This window comes from Apis dorsata, unplaced genomic scaffold (assembly GCF_000469605.1).
Source record: "Apis dorsata unplaced genomic scaffold, Apis dorsata 1.3 scaffold_231, whole genome shotgun sequence".
Classification (NCBI taxonomy): Eukaryota; Metazoa; Arthropoda; class Insecta; order Hymenoptera; family Apidae; genus Apis; species Apis dorsata.
Genome location: NW_006263513.1, coordinates 896,332 through 906,246, shown reverse-complemented (window position 1 = coordinate 906,246; position 9,915 = coordinate 896,332). Strand labels below are relative to the sequence as shown.

Below are 9,915 nucleotides of genomic sequence, written 5' to 3'. Positions count from 1 at the left end.
GGGATTCGTGATGTTTTTTTTTTTTTTTTTTAGTGCTGTCGAATCGAGCGATGAAGCGTGAAAAATTTCTTTCGAAGCGTCATACATTCGATCGAAATAATATTATCATGATGTTTTTATTATCTCGTATATTTATGAAATTGTCCGAATATTGATATCACAATTTATTCATATCTCGTTGTCATTTTGAAATAATTTATCGAATGAAAAATTATCCGGTCAAAATAATAAGTTTATATATATATTCTATCCGAATTATTTATCGTATACAATAATTGTATCATTTTTCAGAATAGCAGAAAAATATTCTAATACGATTATATCTCGTGGACGAGGTCTATAATTGTATCTCGAAAGAACTACTAGGTTAATCAAAAATTTTAGAGAATTTTAAAAATCTCTAACGAGTACCCTCTAACTTCGTAGATAGCGACACTCCATACGCAACTTCAACTTAATACTTTTCTATTTAACACCCAATTTCGAAAAGTTTCGTCGTAACGACTAAGTGACTAAGTACTTTTATCATTACTTTAGGCTTTAGTAAAAAATTCTCGAAAGAATTCTTAGTTTCTCTTTTTTTAAATCATCGCTCGAAATCACTTTCTCCGATCGATCATTGTACTATAGAACACGCGAGAAACTTTCCAAGTATCAAATATTCGTTACACGTCTCGTTCGTGGCGACAAAAAGTTATCGAAACACCTCCAAAAAAGAAAAAAAAAAACAAAGAAACAATTTTAATCCTTCCTCGCGAGACGAATAAGGAAATCGCGGAGGAAGAAAGACGACGAAAAACAAACAAAGAATTACGCGATCGAGTTTACAGTGTAAACTCGCGATAATATAATCCCGTCCGCGTAAATACACGCATACATACAGCAGTTATTACGTCTGAGAAGTGGAACGTTTGATGGGTCTGATGAACAACAAAGGAACTGCTTTGTTTGCAAGCAGAAACTTAACCCCCGGGCAACTTAAGAAGATTCAGCTGCGGGTTAGATTTATTCAAAGGATGCCAGCATGAGCGGATCCCGCGTCTTTTCCAGCGTGATGAATCATCGCTGGATATGCGTCCCGTGTAAATATCGGGGGAAATTAACCCTTAATTAGCGATGTGAAATTTCACCCTGTTCGCAGTCTTTCTCGTCTCACGATATCGATCCGTCTTAACACCCACGATTCGAGTGTATAATATTTATGTATGTGTTTTGAATATTATTACACCGTTTCTCTTTTAACTGAAATTAAAGCGAGAAACTTTGTTTTAGGAAGAATTAACGCAATAAAATAATGGAAATAATTGTGCACGGTTAAAACTTTTTCGCACGCGGTGGAAATCTTTGTGAGAGAATTTCTTCTCTTCCTTTTTTTCCTGTTCATGTTTTTTATCTCGCACTAAATGGAATTAACATTAACTAATATCGTTTCTCGAGATAATTTAACGAAAATCGTAAATAGTGGAATTTTTCTTGGTTAATTTCAATGAGAAATTCGAAATTTTGCTCTCTTTGTGAAATTTAATATAATTTTAAACAGTGTGAAATTACTTTTCGATCTCTCTTCCGCAAAATATAAAATAAATATTGTACAATCGGTGTATCGATATAAATTCGAAATAATTCTGAAAATAAATCCTGAATCATTCATTACTATCCATTTTTGCCGAGGTGAGAAAGAATTTCTTCAAAGAATTCGGAAGAAAACGAAGAAACGATTTTACTCCAGATCGATCGTTTGAAAACGCAATTACCATTTCAATTTCATACGAGCCTTAAAAACGGAGCCAAGAAAGAACGGGGAGGGGGGGGGCAAAGGAAACAAAGAATTTTTCAATCACGAAAAGACGAAACACGGTTCCAAGAAAGAGGAGAATTAAACTCGCGACAGAGAGTAATCAAACTCATTTCGCGATGTAAAATCGAATAACGTAAGGGTTGGGTGGCAACGGTCCAGGAAAATCAAAATTTTGTCATCCGGTTGTAATTCGAGGGGGCGCGGCCCCATCCATCCACGCTCGTCTCTCCCTCACCGGTATATACCAGGGCCAGACTATTAGATTTTAACCTCATCTTCGGCGGTGGCTTCGATTTCGCTCGACGAGCATTACGTTCACAACGTCATATTCCCCGAGGAAACGATTTTTCGGCGGGATAGGCTTGCAACTAAATCGAGCATGAGCATTGCCAGAAGAAAATTCCCCCTTTTTTTTCCGCGTTGCTTAAATCCCGTTGCTAAACCGTTGGATCGACAGAATAACTGAGGATCGTCCCGAGACTCCTATGGTCGTGGGAAGAAGAAATTTGATTTTCTATCTATTCAGTCATCCCTGATCGAAAATGATATTTAATTTTCCGGATTGTTGGTATCGGGGTAACAATTTCCGTAAAACTTTACTGGAAATGTCTGAGAAAAGAAATACCTCGAATTTCGAAAGAATTGTCACCAATAAGACATTTTCCCGTTTAAATCGTTTCGATCAAACATGCGTTAAGAATTTTTAAAATTTATCCAAAATGAAAATGATAAAAAAAAAAAATTCGCAATAAAACGAAGAAAAATCGATTCGACAAACGATATCCTTAAATTTCTGTCCAAGATCATTATTGGAGTTTCTTCATTCCCAAAAACATACTGCAATATCCCTCGGCTTTCACGTTCGGCCACTTCTGACCGGCTCAAGTTCGAAGACAGTTATCATCCCGCGGATGATAGAGAGATCTCTTCCTCCCCTCCTTTATCCCGGGGACACACAATTTTCCCTGTCGCGAAACCATAAACATCCCTCTCCCTCCTCCCCTGTCAGCCCAGAGGCATACCTTAGCCGGCTCACTCCATAATCTGTCCGCCACTCTAACGCCGCTCCCGCGTTTCTAGCGCCATTTAGATAAACTCGTAATCTAGACGCCGTTTCCTACGGTGAAATATTCCCCCGAGGGTGTTGCAAGCTACCCTGCGGATCCCTGTGCATCTGTAGAGCGCCACCCGAGCCGGGGGTGCCAACCCTTTTGCGCCGGGAATTTAAAATCGATCCCGATGAAAACGAGCCACGAATATATTGGCCAACGGCGGCCAATTCGATCGACGAGACGTAATATACCTTTTTCCACGTGTGTTGGATATTAGATGCAAAAAAAAAAAAAATAAATGATATATATATTTACTTATAAGTAAATTTATATTTTTATATGCTCGTATACGTGCCGCTTGCGTATAAATCTTTGCTCAGATTTGATCAAACGAACGAATGAATATAATGGTAAAGTTCGTGGGAGAATAAAGCACGAAGTGTTTCACGATTGGATTGAGGTTACGAAAAAAATGAGAAGGGAAAAATCGATAGTTCCAATTCATCACGTTGTATACACTCTGCACGAGCAACTTGCAACGACACCCCCGATTTTCATCGTGAAAGAAGAAATTCAACGTTCGCAAAGGTTTTCGACGGTTAAACGGTGGATGAGAGGGTGGGGCGATCTCGAACGACGATGGATCGAGGGGCGAGGCGATGCATCAAGCGCGCGCCCGAGGTTTAATTCAAGCCTGGAAAATATATTTCACGGCGTAATGTGATTCACGGCAAGTGTAAATCTGTCGGTCTCGGAGACGGAGAAACGCGTAGCCTTAATGTCGACGTGTTTCATTTGTTGCCCGACACCGAAACCAGCGCGCGTATGCACGTTTTCTTCGCGAATAAATCCGGACGGAAGAAATTCCAACGAAAACCGGCGTCGTTCCCCGCTCCTTTCCCTTCGAACGTATAAATTTCCACTATATCCCTTTCCTACCCTTCCTTCCTTATTTATATTTCTCTTTCCTTTTCTCCTTTTTCCTCTCCCTCTCTTTCTCCCTTTCTTTTTTAGTTTTAATTTGTCAGTTACATCGAAATACGAGGGGACGTCTCGTTTTCGAGGGTGGAGAAGGCACGAAAGACGGACGAGTCGAAGAATATGACCGCGGCCGGTCCCATTTGAAATACAAATGGACGATGGGAGAACGCGAAAAGAGAAAACAGGGGATACACCTTCGCCGACTTTGTCGTCGCTGCGAATTATTTGCATAAACAAATTTCGACGGGAGCGAATTCAACGCGGTGGGAGTGTTTCGCAGTTCCAACTATGCAGAGCAGTCTCGTTCGACCCTCCCCTTTTCGCCCTGCTGCGTCCTTGCACGCAGCCCCGGCACATAATGATTTCTGGCTTGTTACGTTAACTTATGCGCAATATTTTGAACAAACACCGGCATTTTATTTCTACATTCCCCGAAATAGAAGTTTCGCGACACGGCCACGATTAATTTCGGCGTGGATGTGTAACATCGCGAGAAGAGGGGAAAAAAAAAAAAATCTATTGTAATACTATGTAAACTGTAATAGAATCTCGAGAATCGTTTCAACTATTTTATATTCGATGTAGTGGAAAATACGATTCGTGAAAACGATTCTGTAATCAAAAAAAAAAAAAAAAAAAGAAATAATATTGAAGCATTTATTAACAACGAGATATAAACTTCTATTATTCGTAGAATAATAAAAGTTTCAAAACGATCCTGATGATATTTCAGAAAGAATACTTCTTCAAAAATCATTTAAAACATCGAATTGTTATAGGACGATATTCGATTATTCATCAAAAGATCAAAAATTTTGCCCACTTCGAATGTATTATATATATATAGATTAGAAGAGAAACGAGAGCCGATTTCATCAAATCATCGTCACGTAGAGCGGCGAAACGAGCCGAAACGATCAACGTGGAATTATTCTATCGAATTATCACAGTCGAGGAAGCACTATCTTGTACCGTAAAATTGCTCGTTTAGTATCGAGACTTCGGTTTAATCGGCCGATGGATTCCACGGTTGTAACTCTTTTTTGAGGGGAGAGGAGGGGGTGTGGGAGACAAGGGGATGCGGGGCACGGGGTGGAAAAAGCGTCGTCGAAGCGGTCAAACGCAACGAGCGTCCGGAGCAGACGGTCGAATGGGCAATCAACGATCGAATGCCTCATGCGGACGGACCATTATTCGCGTCCAATCGGCATTGCAACATGAAACACCGACAATTGCCCGATAAAATCATTATACGCCTCATTACTTGTCAGCTGCAAACGCTCGTTGTCTGCCTTTTAATTTACAGCCGGCCACGGTGATCGCAATTTCAACGAGGACATTGTAATTGTTCCCCCTCCTTGTCAATAAGCGTTCAGTCTTCTTAATAATTTTCAAAGGTGACAATTGAATCGAGCTGTGCTTGTTTTTTTATTTTTTGTGAAAAAACCTGTTCGACCAGATTTATCGAAATCATCGTGAAGTATAAATTGTTTATTTTTACATCGAAACGAGAAAGATCTCTAAAAATCTCTAAAAATTGAAGGATATTTTGAAAGAAATGACGCGTAGGCTCGATATCTGTCTTTACTTTAAAAAATATATGAATTAATTATTAAATATTCAACCGTGAAAAAATTATATTTCCTATTTCAAAGTTCAACTTTCAATTCTGACTGTAATTCCAGATATTGCGTATAACGCAAATTCCACACGAATTAATTCGACATTTTATTTCGGAGTATAATAAAACCAAAAAAAACAAAAACAAAAAAGTTGACGTTTTGTTAACGAAACATCTACGAAAAAAATCATAAGGCAAACAAAGAACAGAAAATACTACCACGTGTAATACCGCAAATAAATCATCTCTGCTAATAAATTCTTTTATCAGCGAGCTATAAATCACACCGATTTTTACACCAATTAAAATAAGTTTTATTCGGGACGACCTTAAACACCGTTTCGGTGGAAACCGCGATTAATTCTCCGCAAACCTAATATTTATTTACCGTTCGATCGTTTGCGATAAATCAGCTCGTCACGAGGAATCCAACTGGCGAACCGCGTGAAACGAGCGACATCGATAACGGTAAACCATGACGCTTATTTCGAGTCGTCGTTCGAAGCGTATATTTCGATCGAAGCGTATCTCCCCTCTTCCGCGATCGTTTAACGCGCGGCGGACAACATTTCAACGTTTCGCGGCGCGCGGCGGGTGTCTCTTAACCACGTAACTCGTAAGCCGCAAGACACAATGGCGTTCATTAATCGCATTAATGGATTCCATGCCCGGCACGTAATGTCGTCATTGAAATGCCGCTCGATCAACTGTGCGGCCCGCGTTTCCCTATTGTCGTTTCCGATTTGCGCACGCGATGACACAACGTTGAAAGCTGTGGGCGGGGAGGAGTGCTCGAATAAAACACCCGCCTAGACGATCGCTCGAGGTGTGTGTTTTCCGATAAAGCGTCGGTTAATCGCCGAACGAAATTAAACAGCAGTTAAACCCTCGAGTCTTGAGTAATTATAAGAAGTTATAAGATGCCTCCTCTCCTACGGTCCCTCCATCGTTTCCCCTCCTCACTCTATCTCTCTCTGTCTATAACGCTCACGGCCTACCCACCTTCATCAACCTCGCCATCCTCCCCTTCTATCCCGTTTTAAAGGCACTATCCCTAGGGGCCGTTAACTGCAATCAAAGTTAACCCGAACTTATAGGGGAAAACTGCAGAGCGGCAGTTAATGTTTAACGGGACTGTTAAATGCAGGTTTTCTCTCTCTCTCTCTCTCTCTTCCTTTCTCTTATTCTCTTTCTCTGTTACCTTCTTCTGTTTCCCTCTCCCCTATTCTCACCGAGGCCGACGCGTTTCGGCCATTTCCGATTCTGTGGCCGATTCACAGAGATCTAGATTCGACTCTAGTGCTCGGACCATCCCCTGTCCATCCTCCGCTAAGTGAACGGCCATTTGGAAGATTGCAGAGTCCTTACTTTGGCTTGACCCACTTCGTGATCCGATTCTATTTGACACAATGCCACCACGATTCAGGCGGTGCCCAGGTGAACGAGCTCGTGTCGATTAGCTCGTTTTCGAAACTCAATCTCTTCCTTGAATCTCTTCTTGAATCGAATCTTTCGTTACGTACGAGACGATTATACCGCGGATGGATCGAGAATCTTTCTCGTTCGTCGATGAACGTTGTCGAAGAAGAAGGAAGAAAAATTTTCGAAGGGATCATCTTCTTACACGGTGGTGTATTTTCCACGGTGACCAAGCGTGGTTGATGACCTCGCGTCATGCCTTTGATGGATAGCATACATTTTATACGCGTATTTTCTCCGCGTGTATTCTGGATCTCTCCGCTTTTTCCTCCCAGAGATACAGTGTGGTTGATGAATTGATCGTGCAGGAATTGGGTCCGGCAAAATTTATGGAAGCTTGGCCAGATTTATTGCCAGGAATGGTCGAACGGTATAAACAAGGTTTATAATACTCGATACTTTTTCTCACGTAGGTTGTGAAGAAAAAAAGAGAGAAAGCGGAAGAAAGATTCGGCGAATAGAAATAAAAGCAAAAAAAGAAAAAAAGAAATCACGATCTTATCTATCTTTCCGCAAATAAATGCACCCTGTGATGTTATCAAACAATCGCTACACCATATTGCATTCCAATAACACTCAACTTGAGTTTAAACTTCTTGATCTTTACTTAACATCCACTTCCACTTTGAAGCCCCGTATCGGACGAAGCTCTACAAAGGACCTGCCTTTATAACCCCAGAAACGTACACCGTTCCGTTTACATCGATCCAATATCAAGACACCGAGAACGATATTCAAAGACCTAAGGAGAAGATTGTCCGAGATAATTGCTAGATAACTAGGAAAACATTTTCTCGCCATTATACTCGTTTCGAGGAGGATTCGGGGAGGAAAGAGACAGAGAGAGAGAAAGAGAGACTTTTCGAAATGCCAGGAATGTTGGCTAAGTAACGATATTTACGGGGGGAGGTTCTCGAATATGCAGACGACGATTTCGCGATGCAAAATTAACGAGGGAATAAGAGACGAGGGCCAAGAGAGGTTGCTTTAAAATGGCGCGTGTTTCTGCACCGAAACACTGGCACTCTGCGAGAAATGGCTCGCACACCCTTAAAACGACCGTGCAAAATACCCATCGCGATAAACCGTTTCCCCTGGAATGCAAATGACCATCGTTTACTCTACCTATCTTCGAAATCAGAATCGTATATATATACGTATCAATTTTCAAATAGATTTTTTTCTCTTTTTTATTTGTGAATCGATAATATGTGCGTTTATTTTTTTGTATCCTGTTTCTGATGCTCGAATAACAGAGTTTATTGGAAGGTAGAATTTATGCGACTGAATTATCGAGAAGCGTTAGAGCATCTCTCTTGATGAATTGAAAATGAAATTAATAACGAGAGAAAAATTTAATATCTCGCTGCGATGTTCCACTATTAAATGATGAAGTTTATACCATTGTGTTCGGAATCAAATTTGTATGGATGAAATAATCTGTCTCCTAACCTCCTAAAGAGAAGAAAATTACGAGAAAATTACGAAAGTACTGTAAAAAGTCAATTGGAAGATGGCAATTGAATCGGCTATGAAAATGAAAAATCCTTTGTAATCCTGGATCAACATATAAATAACAACGAGTGGAGTAATTTGAAGCGGAGAAAAAAAAAAAAGGCAAACTGAAACTGTATTATACATAGCGTATACAAATTACAATTAATTAAATTGACGTCGGGTAAAGGATGAAACGTGTCCTTGGCAATATTATCGTCAACACGGCGCAATTATGAATCGCCGTAACAGATAATTATGGTAATACGTGATTACGAATTTGCGGTAACGTAACGTGAATTTATGTAATTATTACAGTAATGAATCTCCTGGCCAACATGACTAATGCAACGGATTTCCCACAACGGACATGACAAATACGTAAATCTATATCACGATAATTACTGTAATCAAGCAAGCCTGCACCCCTCCCTTTATCGACGGCAGGCCGGTGCGCAAGAAGTCCTTCCCTCAAAATTTCATCCTCTCGCGATCACGTATATTTTCCGCGCGCACGCGGTGTCGGCTTGTTAAATTTTGCGCGGTAAAGTACAACGAAAATTAGAGGGACAGGGTATTTCCAGGTTGCTCTTTGAACGACAGGTTAACAAAGAGAATTTTGATAGATTAAATTTCATTCTTTACCCCACGCTATAAATCGATTAAATTTTCCACCGAATAAAATTCCAGATTCGTTGCTGTTTTTACGAATTTTCTATTTATTCCATCGCATTTAATTCTATCGTTAGAATCGTTCGAATAATTCCATTCGTATTTTCTTTCGATTAATCGTGAAACCAAAGTTTCAAATTAGCGATCAATGGTTTTTTACACCCTCGGCGTCCTATACAATTGAATCAGAATTACACGAATTCGAATACAGAAAGATCTACATTTTTAACTTCAATTCGGACTCTCTCTTCGAATCACATCCTGAAGATTAATCCCAAGCATTAAACGCGATATCGAAAATTTTAGAAACAGCATCGATCTTTCTTTCTCCGTAAGAAGTAATTAAATTCCGTTCGAGTAGAGAGATTTTTCTCAATCCCAAAATTTAGGGGATCATCATCGACTACGTCGCGTGCCCCGAACAATCAACCGATTTTCGCGCGACAATAGTCCACCCACCCTCCCGGGATCGGTCCATCCACCCTTTATCCCTGGCGTTTCCTGCGGAAAGGAGGAGGGAGGGGTAGAAACCACTCTTCTCCCGTGAATTTCTCCTCTTACGTACATCTCCCTTCGCAACCCCTATCGCGCGCACTTCTGCCACTTGCCCTCTCCGTGTTTTTCCCTCTTGCCATCGCCGTCTCGTCTCCTCGGCGAGGCGCGATGCTTTTTTCTTTTTCCTTTTTTTTTTTTTTCTTTCCTTCGGCTTCTGGGGGGTGCTTCAGCCACCGGCGCAACGCAGTCTGTTGGTGATTAGTGTGCTCATTACGCCCGACGCTAATGATGCTTGCATCGCCAGACAAAAGCTGCGACAACCG

At 40.7% G+C, this 9,915-nt stretch overlaps 1 protein-coding gene across 21 annotated transcripts in view; it reads right to left on the bottom strand.

The window, feature by feature from the left end:
- Window positions 1-9,915, bottom strand: part of LOC102673156 (RNA-binding protein Musashi homolog Rbp6) — a 795,620-nt gene that overhangs the window by 204,736 nt on the left and 580,969 nt on the right. The window lies entirely within an intron of this gene.